Source organism: Dasypus novemcinctus, chromosome 8 (assembly GCF_030445035.2).
Source record: "Dasypus novemcinctus isolate mDasNov1 chromosome 8, mDasNov1.1.hap2, whole genome shotgun sequence".
Taxonomy (NCBI): Eukaryota; Metazoa; Chordata; class Mammalia; order Cingulata; family Dasypodidae; genus Dasypus; species Dasypus novemcinctus.
This window is the reverse complement of record NC_080680.1, coordinates 81,374,155-81,392,266: the sequence shown is the minus strand read 5'-3', so window position 1 is coordinate 81,392,266 and position 18,112 is coordinate 81,374,155. Positions and strand designations below refer to the sequence as shown.

General features: G+C 38.7%; 1 protein-coding gene, 1 long non-coding RNA gene and 1 pseudogene across 10 annotated transcripts in view; 1 reads left to right on the top strand and 2 right to left on the bottom strand.

Moving 5' to 3' along the window:
- The window catches only part of RNF38 (ring finger protein 38), a 189,008-nt gene that overhangs the window by 77,858 nt on the left and 93,038 nt on the right, over nucleotides 1-18,112 (top strand). The gene's annotated exons all lie outside the window — the stretch shown is intronic.
- The window catches only part of LOC131279477 (uncharacterized), a 28,327-nt gene continuing 11,646 nt past the window's right edge, over nucleotides 1,432-18,112 (bottom strand). The window contains exons 2-3 of the long non-coding RNA XR_009186849.2: nucleotides 2,233-2,290; nucleotides 1,432-1,520 (exon numbers count right to left, since the gene is read on the bottom strand). This is a non-coding gene — a long non-coding RNA (uncharacterized lncRNA). The remainder of the gene's footprint in view (nucleotides 1,521-2,232; nucleotides 2,291-18,112) is intronic.
- On the bottom strand, nucleotides 13,160-13,985 carry LOC101417547 (calcyclin-binding protein pseudogene; annotated as a pseudogene).

The window sequence follows — 18,112 nt, the reverse complement described above, 5'->3', positions numbered from 1 at the left end:
TCATACCTCACAATTTCTAGGTAGTGAACATTTATTTATCCATTAAATTTGAGTACTTAAGTATATACCAAGACTGTTCTAAGCACTGGGAGAATTCAAAGCAAAACAGAAGTTCTTGCTTTTATGAAGCTTATTTTCTGTAGGTGGAATGGGGAGATGGTGAGGCAATAAATAATTAAGGATATTGTTCATTGATGGTCATTTGTGCTATGAAGGAAAATAAAGTAGGGAAGAGTTATCAGGAGTTTGGGGAGAAGGTTGCCTTCTAAAACAGGGTAGTCAGAACACCCCATAAAGTTGGGACTATTTTATATCTCTTTTGTAGATGAGGAATCTGAGACTCATGTTAGGTAATTGCTCAAGGTTACACAGTAGTAAATGGTATAAGTAATGTAACTGTGATTCAAATCCATGCTGCCTTGTTCCAGAGTTTGTTCTCTACTATCTGAAGAAATACATTCCTAAATTGGCTTAATCTACTTAACTTTTGACGTGATCAGAGAAAAATATATGTGCAAGTGGAATAGACCCTGGAGAATCACAGTGAAACTGAGCCAGTTGGCAGGCAGTCTGCCTGTCAGTTTTTTCTTGCTGGGGTCTTTTTGACTTCCATTCTGATTCATAACTACTTGTCACTTCAAGCCTCTCTTCTGTGACGCCCATACAGCTTCATGCACAAAATTCCATGCTTCTTTAAAAGAAACCTCACTATGCATTATTACTATATTGTGTTGATCAAATGTAATGGTCATGTAAAGGAACTTCTGAAAATGTAAAGTATAACAAAAAAATGTGATTGTGATAGCATCTTTATGTTTTAACTAGATAACTGAAATTAACCTAATTCAGCTAATGTCAATTTGGGAATGGTCACATTTTCACAGTGAGAATAAACTTGATATAGTGGAATAGATCTGACCTAAGAATGAGATAAAATATTGAGAACAATTAGAGAAAAGGAGACTATTCCTACAGGTGTGGTAAATTAGTTTGTACCTTCAGTAGTGTACACTTTTCTGGAGCACCCTGGGATACTTCTAGGAAGACCAGCCATTTGAGATAGGGTAAACTAGAGAATTCTTTCTAATTTGACTATGTCTTCCTAATTCTAGGCATATGTCCAGTTATCACAGAAGTCACCAGTCAATCCAGCATGTGAATAGGCAATCCCATGCAGCCTGCCTTTGGTGAAGGTGCCAAATGTGTTATTTAATTTTTCTTCTATGACTGTTGTTTTAGTTTGCCAGGCCTCTATGACAAATACCACAGAGTGGGTTGGCTTAAACAACAAGAATTTATTGGCTCATGGTTTAGGAGGCTAGAAGTCCAAAATCAAGGCATGGCAAGATGCCATAAGTCTGTAGTGTTCTGGTGCTGGCTAGCTGCAATCCTTGGGGTCTCTTGGCTTGCATCTCTGCCTCCTGTCACATGGTGATCTCTCTTGACCTGTGTCTGCCTTTCTGGTTTCTGTTGACTTGTGGCTTCTGGCTCCTCTCTGTGGCCTTCTCTTCATATGGCTTCTAGTAATAGGGTTTAAGACCCACCCGGATTCAGTTGACCACACCTAACCTAATGATATCTTCAAAGGGTCATATTTACAAATAAAATCACACCCATGGGAATGCAGATTAAGAACAATGTCTTTTGTGGGGTACATAATTCATTCTACACAATGGTATGGTTCCTTTTGTCTTGATCTTTTTAATTTTTTGTTTTAATTACATGCTGGTTATAAAAAAAAATGTAGCACTCCTTTCAGTCCTTCTCCTCAGAGGTAAGGGCAACTGAAATTGTTATTAACAGGATTTTTCTAGTTCATATTTCTGTAGAATATTTTTCATCTTTGCAAATTTTTTTTTTGTAAATAGAACATGTGTATGTACAAAGCACATGTACTCTGAAAACACAAATTAAATAAATTCCCTAAAATGAATAACTTAAGTCTTGGTAGGGATGAGACCATGCTGAAGAGGGAAAATAAGATCAATAAGAAAAAATGCCTCAAACACCTCATTATGCTGCAAACTGTCCTCAAGAAGAAGCATGAAAAGAGCATGTGCTTTGGAATCAGAGACTTGACCTTAAATCCTAGCTATGCTACTCACTAAGCTATATTCCAAGTTTCATTTTCTTTTTTTAATATGTTTTTTAAATTAGTATAGTTAGGGTTTTTTTTTAAACTAGAGAAGTTAGGTTTACATAAAAGTCAAGAAATACAACATTCTCATATACCCCCTTATTGTTGACACTTTGCATTAGTGCGGTACCTTTGAAGCCTCATTTTCTTCATCTGCAAAATAGAAATGATAGCTGTATCACATCATAGTTGTAAAAAAATAGCAACAATAACACAGATAGTATTATTGAGTTTTTATTGTTCCAGGTATTGTTCTAAAGCACTCTACGTTAAATTCTCCATTGTTCACAATTTAACTATGAAGAAGAAACTGTTAGACCAACTAAGCACTTACCCAAGGTCACATTACTAAGTGGTGGTGCTGAGATTTGCACTCAGGCTGTCTAACTCCTTAGGAGTATGACATCTCATGATAAGACCTGGCCCATTGATGGTGCTTAATAAGTGATAGTGGGCATTAATGCTGAAATTTTCAAAACAAAAATTAGGGAATTTATTAAAAATAAGGTGACTGATGACTCAACAGAATTTTCAGATTCATATATCCCATCTTTTGGTAATCTGTCTTCATTTTTTCATTTCCTTACATTTAAAAAAATTTCTCTTATTTTTTTACTGTGAGTTTCTTCCTTTCAGGTTTTGTCACTTATTTTTAAAAGCTAGTAGTTGTCTAACATGCTAAGAAGTGAGGTCTGTGCAGTAATGTTTGTGAACCATTTGGCAGAAGCCAGAGGTCTTTCTAGTCCTGATAATTCTCTTTTGCATTTAGAGTGGGTGTAGTAGGGGCTGTTGGACCAGAATATGATAATGGATTTGTTGTATATGGATCTCTACTCAACCCCCACCTCCCTTCTGCCCAGTGCAGATACCGCTGATTGATCACTACATTCTTTTCTGCCAACCTGACACAGCCTCAGAACCCTTTTTTAACATGGCTTTCAGGGTAGTCATGACCAATAGTTTGGGTTGGTATGTGAGCTAATAACCAATTTTTTATCTTTGGATTAGATAGTCTTTAAAATTCATCCAGGTCTATAACTCTGTGATTTTAAGTTGAGGGGAGAATAAGCTTCTGATAGTAATTCTGAAGCCTCTTAACAGTCTAAAAGAGTATTGGTGAAGAACAACAGCAAAAAGATAAGCACAGAAAATTGTTTTATATAGGCACTTTCCTAGGAACATGTACATACACTGAAGTCCTTTGATTATACCTTGGTAGAAAGTGGATAGCGAAAGATCCTGTAGTCTAGCTTAAGATAGGAATTAGATTTGTAAAAATTGAGCAGTGTTTATCCATTTAAAAGGAGTAGGTTATGGAAAAAAACAAATAAAAGGAATGGGTATGATTCATAAAATTGCTCTATTCTTGGTATTGATAGAGAAATAGAATTCTAATATTAAAAATTAGGGGAGTGGGGAAGCAGATGTGGCTCAAGCGGTTGGGCTTCCATCTATCATATGGGAGGACCTGGGTTTGCTCCCTGGGGCCTCCCTGGTAAAGGCATGCCTGCATGGCGAGCCAGGCCTGCATAGCGGGCGACTCAGCAAGTAACACAGCAAGATGATGACGCAACAAAAGAGAGTTGCAGAGGAGAGTCAAGGTGAGACACAACAGAAACCAGGAACTGAGTTGGTACAAGTGCCTGGGATCAAATCCCGGTAAAGCCTATAGGAGAAAATGAGAAGAGAAAACAAAAAGAAACAGACACAGGTGGTGGACTTGGCCCAGTGGTTAGGGCGTCCGTCTACCACATGGGAGGTCTGCGGTTCAAACCCCGGGCCTCCTTGACCCGTGTGGAGCTAGCCCATGTGCAGCGCTGATGCGGGCAAGGAGTGCCCTGCCACGCAGGGGTGTCCCCCACGTAGGGGAGCCCCATGCACAAGGAGTGTGCCCCATAAGGAGAGCCGCCCAGCATGAAAGAAAAGTGCAGCCTGCCCAGGAATGGCGCTGCACACACGGAGAGCTGACACAACATGATGACACAACAAAAAGAAACACAGATTCCCGTGCCGCTGACAACAGAGTGGACAAAGAAGACGCAGCAAATAGACACAGAGAACAGATAACAGGCGGGGGAGGGGAGAATAAATAAATCTTTAAAAAAAGGGAAGAAACAGACACAGAAGATCACACAGTGAATGAACACATACAACAAAACAGTGGGCGGGGGCGCAGAGAAAAAATTAGGGGAGTGGATGTAGCTCAGTGATTGAGTACCTGCTTCCTATGTACAGGTTCTCAGGTGTTCAATTACCAGCACCTCCCAAAAAAATAATAATAAAGTTGACTAATACTGGGGGCGAAAATTAAAGTTCACTAAGACTGGACTAGAACTAAGATACATAATTTTAAATCAAATGAAAAATAAAGAGAAATGGAGGAAACCTGATGTATTAAGAATACAGTGAAGGTTTTAGAAACCTTTAGAAAATGAGTAAGAACAAAACAAAATAATACGGCAAAATGAAAGTAAATCAGTTGTAATAGATGTGAATGTGTTAAATTTACCTATTAAAAGCAAATTTCAGCTATATGCTTTACATAAAAAGACATACCTAAACAAAATGATGCTGAAAAATGAAAATAAAAAGATAACTCAAGCATACACAAACATGAAGAAAGCAGTAGTGACTCTTCAGTAGAATTTGGGGCAAGTGGTTTTAATTTGGAAAAAAGAATCAAAAGGCATAATGCACAGAGAATATTGAATAGTCATGAATTATCATGCCTCAAATATTTAACCAAAAATCACTAGAAATACTAGAAGTGACAAAAGTCACAATTGTGGAGGCATACAGACGCTGTGCAAATAGGAATTTCAGTTAAGAGAACATTGGACTGATAGTAGGTATATTAGTTTTCTTTTGCCGTGTAACAAATCAAAATGTAGCAGCTTAAGACAACACACATTTATTATCTCAGGGACTGCCGGCATGGCTAAGCAGGATCCTTTGCTCAGGACCACACAAGGCTGCAATCAAGGTGGTGTTGGCTGGGCTGCATTCTCATCTGGAAACTCAACTAGGGAAGAAGCTGCTGCTTCCAAGCTCATTCAGGTTGGCAGAATTAATTTCCTAGTGGCTTATGAGAAGGTCCCTAGTTTCTGACTTGGCAGGAGGCCAGCCATAGGTCTTTGAGGCCACCCACAGTTCCCTGCCCCACGATCCTCTCCATAAACAGTCCACAACATGGCTATTTACTTCGTTAAGGTCAGCAGGAGAATCTTTCCAATCTACTAAGATGGAGTCTTTATAATAATAAACATGTAATAAAACTTAATCATAGGAGTGACATTCCATCACCATTGCCATATTTTGGTTGGAAATAAGTCACAAGTTTTGCTGGTGCTCCTTGTGCCAGGGGTGGAATTAAAATGGCAGCTACCAGCCTCTTTCCGACTTGGACAGGTTCAAACTTTAGCTGTTCTTAGGATTATACTTTAGCCTGCTGAATTTACTGATCAGTAGCTGAAGTTGGTGCCCAATTGTCTCTTCCTTCCCTGTTTTGGAGAAGTGGAGTGAATAGCTCCTGAGGCGGATTGTGCCAGCAGTGTAGGATGGACACCGGCGTCAGATTGTGGGGTGCTCTACTTATTAATCTTCTCTGCAGATGGGCACTCTCCTCCCCCCATTCTTTCAAGGATGTTTTAGTATGCCCTTCTGGTCTCCTGGAGCCCCCAAGTGAGTGCTTTAAATAGCTCTGGGTGATTACTAACTATAGCACAAGCTGACTCTAGAAGTGCTTTACTCTGCTGCCATCTTGCTGGTTGTCCCGATTTTTAATTTTTAAAGAAACGGCCAAACTGTTTTCCAAAGTAGCTGATTTACATTTCCACCAGCAGTGTATGAGGATTTTGGTTTCTCTTCATCCTGCCAGCATTTGTTATAGTTTTTTAGATTATAGCCATTCTAAGGAGTGTGAACTGGTAACTCATTTGGTTGAACTGGCTTAATGATACTGAACATATTTTCATGTGCCTATTGCCTATTCCTAAATCTTCTTTGAAATGACCTAATTTTTATATGTGGTCTTCGAACGTGGATTTCACTGCATAACTATCTGAAAAGATCCCTTAAATTTTTTAATAGTTCCTATTCCTGACCTTTTAAAAAATAATCACCTCTCATGCCCCAGTTATATAGTTACACGTGTCCATTATAGAAATCTGAGGAGCTACATAGAAATATTGAGACTATGTCATAAGTAAGCTAACCATCTTTGAGTAGATGACCACTGTAAGCACATCATGTTCCTTCATGTTTATCTTTGCATCTCTGCATGGTTCAAATCAATGGTTATCAATGGTTAGGCATTGCTGTTTAAGGAGTTACCCTAAAGCTCGGTGGCGCAAAACAGCAATAATTTTATTATCTGTCATGGTTCTGGGGCTACCTGAACCAGCTAAGTGGTGCTTCCTTGGGGGTCTCTCATGGTGTTGCAGTTAAATGGTGGCTGAGGTTGGAATTCTCTCAAAGGCATCCTCACTCATATGTCTGATGATTAATGCTGGCTCAGCTGGGGCTGTGTGTAGCCTCAGCTTCCCTACAGGATAGTGGCTTGATTCCAAGAGTGAGTGTCCCAAGAGGATTAGGCAGATACTGTATGGCCTTTTCTGACCTAGCTTCAGAAGTCACAGAGCATTACTTCCATTATTTTCAAAGGCCTACCCAAATTCAAGGGGAGAGAACATAGATCCTGCCACTTGATAGGAGGGATGCCAGCATAATTTTAGAAGAAGAACATATAGGGTGGAAGAACTTGTCATAGCCACATTGGAAAACACAGTCTGCACACTAAATGTACATGAAACATCAATTAGAATGGCTGCATAGTATTATGTCATATGGATCATGGTCTTTAGTCTTTAGGAGCTTTAGGTCATTCTGAAAAACTTTAATGCATTTATTCATTCATCAAATATATATTGAGTGCCTACTGTGTGTCAAGGCTCTGTTGACTTACAAGGATACTATGGTGAAAAGATTGACAAGGGACATCTTCTGAAGCTTATTTCTTGTGAAGGGGAGGAAATAAATGGTATATGCAAACCAATAAATAATATTAGATACTCATAAGGGCTGTGTAAATTATTGGACTGTTGGCTGCTTTAGATTAGGTGTTGGGGGAGACCTTTAAGAAGGTGACACTTAAGTTGAAATCTGAATTATAAGAAGGAGGAAGTTGTGAAAATCAGGGCTATGGAGAGACCATTACAGGGAGAGGAAACAGTAAATACAAAGGCCCTAAGGCTGGAAAGAAACCAAAAAGGTAGCTGATGCCAGAAGCAGAAGCATGGTAGATGAAGGTGGGAGTGGTATGAGATGAAGTTAGAGAAGGAGACAGGGATCAGATCATATAGACCTTTGAAAGCTAGGCAAGTTTAGGTTTAGATATTATTGTGCTTGTTATGGGAAGCCATTGGAGAATTTTAAGCAGAAGAGTGACATGATATGATTTACATTTTTCAAGCTCCCTCTTGATGTTGTGATGAGAATTTTTGATGTGTTTTGAGTCTGTATAACTTGCTGACAGAATGGATGTGATGGGCCAATCAGCAGCTGTATGCTGTCTTCCTTTTGGGTTATTTCTTCAGGCTATTTTACCAGAATAACTGAGTTAAACGATATGGATAGTTTTCAGTCTTTTTCTTTATATGTATTTTTCACGCATTCATAAGCACAGTTTATGCTTCCACGTGTACCATATGAAAATTTTTGTCCATTTTTTTGGGAGGGTCCATTTTTTTGGGAGGAGTTTAAAAAAAAAATTCACCATGGTAACATTCTCACTTCCTTTGTCATTAAGTATCATTCATAGTTATATTTGCTTATGATATATCATATGTATGATAGATGAAAAATTAATAACTGCCTTTTTAATTTGCATTTCTTTGATTACTACTGAGATTGTATCACTTTTCATGTGTTCATTCACGTTTCTTATTCATTTCTATTTTTCTTTGAATTGTATTTTTTGCATATTTTTCTCTTCTTTTGGGATATTCCTATTTTTCTTTTCACATTGTATGGGAACATTAACCTGTCATATTTGCAAAATTTTCCAAAGTTTTTGCCCTTTAATTTTTATTGAATTTTTCCATGTAGAAATTTAAAATTATTTTGGGCTCAAACCTATTGGTATATACCTTTGAAATGTATTTAATTGCTTTTACATTTAGGAAGTCTTTCTCACGATATTGTTCTTTATTTTCTTAAAGTGTTTTGTTAATTTTGTATTATCCTTTCTGAACTTGTTGGACTTTATAAGGTATATGATATAAAGTGATCCAACATGTTTTTAAATTGGTTCCTTCTTTGCCTTATTGTTAAATATCTAAAGTAATTAGAAATATTGTGTAATGATAACTATTTTGTGAATATATTTACTTGGCATTCTTTTATTGAGTTGTAAAATGTTATTGGCTGCTAAATTTATTTTTTATTTAAAAGACAGTGTTGTAATATGAACAAGCAAGCAGGGGGAAGATAGTGATAAATAAACTTCCTGTAGGAGCTTAAATTTTTTGTTTGCTTTACAAACAGTTGTACTGCCTTAAGGGTTTTTATTTTGGGTTTTGATTTCTGTTTTGTGGAGCAAATTAGAATTCTACTCAGGTAACACATTTCCCTTCTTTAGATAAAATCTGGACAGTCCAGTTGAATGTGGCATTGAGTAGAAGGGTACAAGGTTTGTGGAGAAGTGCCATGTATCACAAATGCTTGTACAAAACCACCCAAGCTAGGCATGGCCTAAAAGTGTATCATCAGTTAATAGGTCAACAGGATACTGGCTATATCAGTGAGCTGGGCAAATTTCCTGAATGCAAGATGTTAGAATTCTGTAGCAGGATTTGTCATCAAGAACAAGTTACTGGGAAGTGGACTTGGCTCAATGGATAGGGTGTCCGCCTATCACATGGGAAGTCTGCGGTTCAAACCCTGGGCCTCCTTGACCCGTGTGGAGCTGGCCCGTGCGCAGTGCTGATGCACACAAGGAGTGCCGTGCCACAAAGGGGTATCCCCCACTTAGGGGGGCCCCATGTGCAAGGAGTGTGCCCCATAAGGAGAGCCGCCCAGCTTGAAAGAAAGTGCAGCCTGCCCAAGAATGATGCCACACACACAGAGAGCTGACACAACAAGATGATGCAACAAAAATAAACAAAGATTCCTAGTGCTGCTGATAAGGATAGAAGCGGTCACAAAAGAACACACAGCAAATGGACATAGAGAGCAGACAACTGGGGGGTGGGGGGTGAAGGGGAGAGAAATAAAAAAATAAATCTTTAAAATAAAAAAATTAATCAAAAAAAAAAAGAGCAAGTTACTGGCTATGCAGGTAAATGACATCCACAAAGGATTCCCTGCAGGAGAGCCTATTCCTCTTCAATCAAATATAGTGAAAGTTACAAGACATTTTTGTGGTCTAGTCCACTTAGAGAACATTCTCATGTGTCTTCTACCTCCAACATTTTAAGATTCTCTCTCATTCCCATGTCTCTTGTCAGTGACTGATTTTTCATTGTCTTCCTCACAGTGAAAGAGCTAGTTGTCTGTACTTTTCTAGTTCTTCTTAATTCTTCATCTTGCTGAGTCTTGCTGATCTGCTTTCTGTCCCCATTACCTTTCCAAAACTCTGCTTCCCAGTGTTGCCACAAATGATCAGGAGCTGGACTTAGATGTGATCTTTGTCCATAAGTCTCTCCTGTTACTTTTACTGGAACTATAATTGGTGCTGGGGTTTAATGCATACCCAGGGGACCTGAATCTCTGGACTGACCATGTGATAGCCAGGCCCTGAGTCTCAACAGACTTGCAACCCCTACAGTGTGGTTTATTGGACTTACCCCACTCAGCTAACATGGAGGTGAAGAAGGTCAACCACCACACCAGGGAGCCAAGAGTGCCTACAACTGAAAGCAGGAGAACTGCATCCAGCATTCATGTGGAATCTAAGCCCCCTCTTGATATAGATGTGGAGTGGACACAACCATTCTAAGGTCCACAGAATGGAGGACTAAGTATGGATTAGAGTGGACTTACTGATATTCTATTTATGAACTATTGTTCATGGCATTGGAGTGGAGAAAGTAGCCATGGTGGCTGCTGGGGGTAGGGAGTAAGAGGAAGAGATGTGATATGGGGGCGTTTTCGGGACTTGGAGTTGTCCTGGGTGGTGCTGTGGGGACAGTTACCGGACATTGTATGTCCTCCCATGTCCCACTGGGTGGACTATGGGAGAGTGTGGGCCATGATGTGGACCATTGACCATGAGGTGCAAGGGTACTCAGAGATGTGTTCACCAAATGCAATGAATGTCTCATGATGATTGAGGAGGTTGTTGTTATGGGGGGAGGAGTGGGATGAGGGGGGTCGGGGGTATATGGGGACCTCATTTTTTAAGTGTAACATTGAAAAAATAAAAGACAAAAAAAAAGCAAGTGTTTATTTTGTGTGAAGAAATTTACAGAATACTGATCACAGGAACGATTTGCTGGTTGCATTGAGTAATTGTTGTTTATACACTCTAATATTGTTATTTTACATTTTATCTGATCTACTTCAGCCCTTTTTCGTTGCTATTTGCATGGAATACTTTTTTCCAACCTTTCACTTTTAACCTGGTTGTGTCCTTACATTTGAGATGGGTATTTTGTAGACAACATATAGATGGTTTGTGTTTTTTATCCATTCTATCAGTCTATGTCTTTTGATTGGAGAGTTCAAGCCATTAACATTCTGTGTTTTTACTGTAAAGGTATTACTTATTTCATCCATTTAATCCTTTGGTTCTCTGTTGTCATACTGTTCTACTGTCTGTCTTCTTATCCTTTAGTTTACCCTTTCTAATACTTTTCATTTCCAAACTCTTCCTCAAATCACTCACTCTTGTTTTTTCCTTTCAGGCTGTAGCACCCCCTTTAGTATATCTTGTAAATCTGGTCTTTTGGTAACATTCTGTCAGTTTTTGTTTGTGAACACTTAACTCACCCTCATTTTTGAAGGAGAACTTTGCTAGATACAGAATTCTTGGCTGGCAGTTTTTCTGTTACTGTACCTTAAATACATCATACCACTTTCTTCTCTCTTCCATGTTTTCTGATGAGAGGTCTGCACTTAATCTTATTGAGTTACCCTTGTGTGAGATGTTTTGCTTTTTTCTTCCTGCTTTCAGAATCCTCTTTTTATTTCTGATAGTTCTCATTCTGAATAGTAGGTGACTCAGGGTAGGTCTATTCAGATTTATTCTGTTTGGAGTACATTGCCCTTCTTGGATATTGATATGTCCTTCATGACAGTTGGGAAGTTTTCAGTCATTATTTCCTCAAATATTCTTTCTGCTCCATTCTCTTCTTCTTCTGGGACTCCAATAATGCATATATTTGTGCATTTCGCATTGTCATTCAATTCCAAGACTCTGTTCCATTTTTCCATTCTCTTCTCCTGTCTTTTCCAGTTCAGATGTTCTGCTTTCAAAGTCACTAATTCTGTCTTCAAGCAGTTCAAATCTGCTTCTCTGTGCCTCTAATGTATTTTTAATCTCACCCATCTTGTTTTTCTTTCCAGTAATGTCTGTTACTTTTCTTTGCAGCCTTTTAAATTGTTCTTTATGCCCTCCCAATGTCTTCTTATTATCCTTTACTTCTTTAGTAATATTTTCTATACATTCTTTGAAGTGATTTAGGAGAGTTGTGTGATTATCACTGATTAATTGTCTTAAATCCTGCAATTCTTCAGGATGGTTGGTTTGTTCTTGGGCTGGGCCATCTGTTCCTGTTTCCTAGTATAGCTTATAATTTTTTTGCTGATGTCTAGGCATCTGAATGTGTTGGTAAATTTACCCTGATGGCCAGTTTCTCTCTCTCTCTCTCTCTCTCATTTCCTCAGCTTCTCTTTGATATTTGGTTCAACTTATTCTCTGTCTTAAAATTGCCCAGCTTAAGTTTACAAAACTTAAGGACTCGCTAGTGGGGTACAGATTTTCTCCCAGAGGCTAGATACAAAGAGCAGAGAACAGTTTTTGTACTTGCAGATTCCACACTGGCCCGCAGTTGGCTCTAGTCAGCATACTTTTCCACGGAGGTGTTTCAGTCTTGGCTTTCCTGTGTTCCTGTGTTGAATCTCTAGAGCTGAGATTCAAAGTGGGCTTTACTGGCTGAATTCACTGAAGAAAAGCACCCAAACCTCCCCTCCCTTTTCTCTTGAAACAGCTGGCAGAAAGGAAGATGTCTGTTCCTCTCAGGTGGCTGCAGCGAGCCGTGGGCTTTACCCCTGCTTAATATCATGGGGTTGGGAGAGGGGTGCCCTTCCCAGCTGCCATGGGGGCTTGGCAAATCATGTTTGTTGTTTCAGTTTCTTTGTCTCTCTGTACCTCACTCTCCTGGGAGTTCTGTGGCACTGTCCTGGTCTGGTAACCCCCAGAGTAGGTCCCCCTGGACAGCTTTTGTCTTTTTCTCTGTTGTTTTTCTAGAGCATTCAGCTCTGCCTGTTAGTCTGTTGCCATCTTCCCACAATCCTCTGATCTATCTTATTAAACAGTGTGGAATGTTTAATCTAAGACTGCATTTGCCAAATTAACCCTTCCTCTTTTTTTTTTGTTATGCATAAAATATAGGCTTCTCATATACCACCCTATTAACACCTTGCATTGGTATGGTACATTTGTTACAATTGATGAAAGCATATTTTTGTTATTACACTGTTAACTATAGTCTATGATTGTATAACATAGGCTTCACTATAATGTGCAGTTCCATGGATTTTTAAAAAAAATTTAATACCATATATACAACCTGAAAATTTCCCCTTTTAACTGCATTTAAATAGATAATTCAGTGCTGCTAATTATATTCACCCCATGTTGTGCTAACCATCACCACCATCTATTACCACAACTGTTCCATTGTCCCAAATAGAAACTCTGTATATTTTAAGTCTTTTTTTTTTTCGTTAAGTGTTTAATAAGCACATTTTATTTAAATAAATCCTCCAGGAAGAAATGGAGAATTCACTGCCTTTACTTAGAAGACTTTGTAAATAATCAGCTGTCAAATTGTATCTGTCCAACTCCCCAACATTCCCTTATTAGAAATACCAATATTTCCACATTGCAGTTCCCAAAAGGACCTTTAAGTCTCAAAATTCTGTGTCTCCTTTGGCTTGTTTCTCTCTTGATTCCACCCATGCTTTATTAATGGTTCGCTTCATATCATCATCTCCATCTTCATAAATTTTCTTTAGAACATTCATCAATCCCTCACTGGGATCTGTTTCCGTGTCATAAGAAGGCTTTTCTTTCTCTTTGCATTCTTTTTCAACTTGAGTCAGATAGTCCTACCGCATGTTTTCTGCTTTCTTTCTACATAAAATCAGAACTGTATCCGTCTTGACTTTTCTTTGAACTGCCCTCCACAGGGATGGGTTTCAAGAGGTTGTTCACAATCATGGAGTAATTCTTCCCATTTAGATTTTTCACTAGAAGATCAAATGATCTCTCTGTGAAATGCACCTGCACATTCTCAGTGGGAACTTGATGAACTCCAGTTAAGGTAATATAGGTTTTCACAAATTTATCTGACTGATCCCATCCATAATTACTGATTTTCACTGTATATCCCGTTGTAATGGGAGCAACCACAGCTGCTGGCTTTTCATTTTCAAGAGGTTCTGCTTTCCCCTGTGATTTCTGCTGCATCTTGTTCTTGATTTCTGTTTCAACCTTGGATTTTTCAGTTGTAAGGGCATCACGTACTCTTTTTCTAGTGGCCTTTTCCAGCAATACCTTTACCTCTTCAAGATCTTTCTCTAGCTCTTCCAAAGCTGAAGCCATAGTCAGGCTCGGTCAGGCCAAAGGCCCGAGATACAGCCACACAGGAGAGGAAACAGGAAGTGCCGTATAGAGCACGCACACCTTAAAGCTGCCCCCACAAGACAGACTCGCAATGCTGGCAGCCAGTGTGCACACCCGACCCTGCGTAAAAGTGTGGCTCGCCTCCAGCATGCGGCGCCTCTGGAACCTTCCCCATTTTAAGTCTTAATTCCCCTACCTTACCTAACAGTAAACTATATTCTAAATTCTGACTCTTTGAGTTAGCTAGCTTTTTCTAATTATTTCATATCAGTGAGATAACAATATTTGTCCTTTTGTGTCTGGCTTATTTCACTCAATATTATGTCTTCAAGGCCATCCATGTTGTCACATGTATCAGACTTCTTTTCTAAGGCTGAATAATACTCCATTGCATGGATATACCACATTTTGTTTATCCATTCATAGGTTGATGGACATGTGGGTTGCTTCCATATTTTGGCAATTGTGAACCTTGTTGCTATGATACTGGTATGCAAATACCTGTTCAAGTTCCTGCTTTCAATTCTTTTGTGTATATAGCTAGAAGTGGAATTGCTAAGTCATATGGTAATTCTATATTTAACTTTCTGAGGAACCACCAAACTGTCTTCCACAGTAGTTGCAGCATTTTACATTTCCACCAGCAATGAATGAGTGTTCTATTTAACTACATCCTTTCTAGCTTGTAATTTTCCTTTTTTTTTTTGGTATTCATTCTAGTGGTTGTGAAATGGCTTCTCATTCAGGTTTTGATTTGCATTTCCCTATAGCTAATGACGTTGAGCAACTTTTCATTTGCTTTTGGCCACTGGTATAGCTTCTTTGGAGAAATATGTCAAATCTTTTGTCCATTTTTAAAATTGGGTTTTCTTTTTGTTGTTGAGTTGTAGGATTTCTTTATATATTCTGGATATTAAACTCTAACCAGATATGTGGTTTCCAAATATTTTTCTCCCATTGTGTAGGTTGTCATTTTACTTTTATGATAAATTCATTGGAAGAATAAAAGTATTTAATTTTGAGGAGGTCCCTTTTATCTGTTTTTTTCTTTTGCTCTTTGTGCTTTGGATGTTAAGTCTAAGAAACCATTGCTTAACATAAGATCCTGAGGATGCTTCTCATTTTCCTCTAGAGTTTTAAAGTTCTTGCTCTTATATTTCGGTCTCTGATACTTGTTTTTTTAAAATTTTTTTAAACAATTTATTGAAGTATATCACTCATGCATAAACATACATAAATAATAAGTGTACAGTAATAGTTGTGAACTTACAAAACAAACATATATAACATCATACGGGATTCTTGCACCTCACCCTACAACTGTCACCTTGCATTGTTGTTAAACGTTTTAAACTAATGATTAAAGAGCATTGTCAAAATATTACTAATAACCAAAGTATTTTCCCCCAACCACCCTATTGTTATTATCTTTATATCATTTATATATGAACATACATAAACAATAAAGGTATAGTAAAAGTTATGAACTTACAAAAGCAAACATGCATAACATCATACAGGAGTCCCATACATCAACCCTACACCAACACCTTGCATTGTTGTGAGACATTTGTTACAAATTATGAAAGAATATTGTCAAAATAAGTACTACTAAATATAGTCCTTATATTTGTTGTATTTTTCCGCCAACCCACCCTATTATTGTTTTTTAAATATATTTTTTTTATGACAGAAGTTGCAAACTTATAAAACAATCATGCACATGTGCAAAATTCCCAAACAACATCCGTCTATCAACACACTACACTGTGGTGGAACATTTGTTACAAATAATATACTATTATCTGATTGTTACCATGTCCATAGTGTATATTTGGTACACAATTACCACGTCCATAGTGCACATTTGGTACACATTTTCCCTACTGCCCAATTATCAAACAGGTACATCTTTGGCATAGATGCAAGAATATTATAGGGAAGTGGACTGATAGAGCATCCGCCTACCATATGGAGGGTCTAGGGTTTGATCCCCAGGGCCTCCTGACCCATGTGCTAAGCTGGCCCAAATGCAGTGTTGCCATGCGCAAGGAGTGCTGTGTCACACAAAGGCGCCCCTGCATAGGGGTACCCCAAGTGCAAGGTGTGTGCCCCACAAGGAGAGCCACCCCATGTGAAAAAAGCACAGCTGCTCAGCAGTGGTGCTGCACACACAGAGAGCTGACACAGCAAGATGACGCAACAAAAAAGAGACACAGATTACCAGTGCTGCCTGATAATGCAAGCAGATGCAGAAGAACACACAGCTAATGGACACGGAGAGCAGACAATGCAGGGGAAGGGGAGAGGAATAAATAAAATAAATCTTTAAAAAAAAAAAAAGAATGTTACTGCTAACCACAGTTCATAGGTAACTCCAGTTGTATCTTTCCCATGCTTCTCCACATTCTCACCACCCTGCAATAGTGATGTACATTTGCTCTAGCTCATGAAAGATGCTCTTGCACCTATACCATCAACTACCATTCTCATCCACCTCTTGGTGTACTCTGCTATTCTCTTCCTAGAATATTCTCTAGCATTCTGTTAATTGGCATTTACATACCTAGACTACCATTTTCAACCACATCCCCATTTATAAACTAGCTGTTACTATGTTACCATCCACTCTATACATTTCCACACTTTTACAGTAAAGCTAATTAAAACTTCTACATACATTAAACATCCATCCCAGTCCTCCTCTTATCTCCTTTAAGAATTCACCACCTACCACCAGGTGTTGAAGCTATTTTCCTACAATTTCTTCTAGAAGCTTTATGTTTCTTTTATTTTTAGGTTTTTGATCCATTTTGAGTTAATTTTTGGATAAGGTGTAAGACAGGGGTCCTCTTTCCTTCTTTTGGCTATGGATATCCAGTTCTTTCAGCATCATTTGTTGAATGGACTTTTCTTCCTGAGCTGTGTGGGTTTGACAGGCTAGTCAGAAATCACTTGACCATACCTGTGAGGGTCTGTTTCTGAACCATAAATTTGGTTCCATTGGTCTATGTGTCTGTCTTTATGCTAGTACCATGCTGTTTTTATCACTGTAGCTGGGGTAATATAATTTAAAGTCTAGAGAGGAGAGTTTGCTTTTCCTTTTTAAGGTGTTTCTAGCTATTCAGGACCACTTACCCTTCGAAATAAATTTGATAGTCATGTTTTCAATTAAAAAAATGCTGGTGGATTTTTTATTGGGATTGCATTGAATCTGTATATCAATTTGAGTAGAATTGACATCTTAATGATATTCTTTGATCCATTTTTTTAAAGATTTGTTTCTCCCCCTCCCCCCGTCCCATTGCTGCTCTCTGTCCATTCGCTATGTGTTTTCCTGCATCCGCTTGTGTTATCAGGCAGCACTGGGAAATTGCGTCTCTTTTCTGTTGCGTCATCTTGCTGTGACACCTCTCTGTATGGGCAGTGCCACTCCTGGGCAGGCTGCGCTTTTTTCATGCAGGGCGGCTGTCCTAGCAGGGTGCATTCCTTGCACATGAGGCTCCCCTATGTGGGGGTGCCCAATGTGGCACAGCATTCCATGCACGTGGTAGCACTGTGTGTGGGCCAGCTCACCACATGGGTCAGGAGACCAAGGTTGACCCTCCATATAGTAAGTGGACACTCTATCAGTTGCCCACGTCTGCTTCCCTCTTCGATCCATTTTTTAGTTGACTTTTGTATATAGTGTGAGTTAGGGGTCCACCTTCATCCCTTTGCATATGGAATCCAGTTTTTCAAATACTATTTGCTGAGTAGACTGTTCTTTCCCAAATGAGTGGTCTTTACCCCTTGTCAAAAATGTGCAGTGGATGTAGCTCAGTGATTGAGTGCTTTCTTCACATGTACAAGGTCCCAGGTTCAATCGCTGTTACCTCCTAAAAAAATAAAAATTAATAAATAAAAAATCAGCCATAAATGTGAGGGCTGATTTTTGAGTTCTCAATTTTATTCTTTTGGTCTATATGTCTGTCCTTGTGCCAGTACCATACTGTTTTGATTATTGTGGCTTTGTAAAAGAATTTTAAGATGGGAAAGTATGAGTCTTTCAACTTCATTCTTCCTTTTCAAGCTGGCTTTCGCTATTTGGGGCCCCTTACTCTTCCATACAAATTTGATGATTGGCT